Here is a 1,221-nt window from a genome sequence, read left to right as displayed (position 1 = left end):
CGTGTATGTGACTGGTTCAAACAAGATGTAGAAGAGAGTCGAGGACGTTTTTTATATGGGGAGCTTGTCAGTGCCCCCCTTTTTTGCCAGGTCGGCGCCAGTATAGTTAAGTTGCGCATTGTAGTGGTTAGTTTGGGTGCAAGGACATATGTCATGTACTCGAGCCTACAAATAACAGATCCTAGAGGTAAGGGAGTCCACAACCTTAGCGGCTAGGTCAAGACACACATCATAAGAGACCCCCCAACGGGGGCGAGTCAACACCCCTTCTAGCTTATGCTTGTCACCCTTCTTGTTCCTCTTGGCCTGCGGAGAATGACCTTCAGACCGCTCTCTCCATGTAGGTCACTTCTTGATCAACACTTCGAATACATGTGATGACCGGACTAAATGATATGGGATGAGCGGAACATGCCCACCTTGACTTCAGAAGCACACCAGCCTTATGGTTGTCAAGGTGGTTGAAGATGCTTGACGATGAGAAATCATGCTGGGGATAGGCCCAATTGCATGGGACCGACCATGGTGGGGATATTGAGGTCATTGTTGAGGTCTTGTCCCAGGGAAATTCGTGAAAATTGTCTCCTTGAGAGGAATCCGAGTCAAATCGAGAGGGATCTTGATGATACCGCCTAGATGAGATCAATGTGCATGGCTTGCGCCTGTTGTTGCTCCCAAATTTGTGTCCATTGTGCATATAGGGGTATATACCTAGTCGAAATGATGGGGAGGAGGCAATACAAGGATCCCGCTAATGGAACTCCGACGAGGTTGAGACCATGCAAGACATAGTCTTGTACCCAGATTTAGACTCCCCAGGTAAAAGCCCTACGTCATGCCAAGTTTCTTATTGTAGGACCGAAAGTATGTCTAGAGGGGGGTGATTAGACTACTTGACCAAATAAAAATCTATCATTTCCCAATTTTGGTTGTGGGCAGATTTTAGCAATTATGACAAGTCAAGCAATCAACCTACACATGCAATTCTAAGAGTGTAGCAGCGGAAGTAAACCATTGCATATGAAGGTAAAGGGAAGGGTTTGGAGAAGGCAAACGCAATAGAGACACGGGGATTTTTGGCGTGGTTCCGATAGATGGTGCTATCGTATCACGCTGGGCATAAAACCCGATACCCGAAGCCCGAACCCGAACCGAAATACCTGAACTCGAAAAAACCGAGCACCTGTTCGGGTATCAATTCTGGAAACCCGAATTTAATTA

Source organism: Triticum dicoccoides, chromosome 6B (assembly GCF_002162155.2).
Source record: "Triticum dicoccoides isolate Atlit2015 ecotype Zavitan chromosome 6B, WEW_v2.0, whole genome shotgun sequence".
Lineage (NCBI taxonomy): Eukaryota > Viridiplantae > Streptophyta > Magnoliopsida > Poales > Poaceae > Triticum > Triticum dicoccoides.
This window is presented reverse-complemented; position numbering follows the sequence as displayed.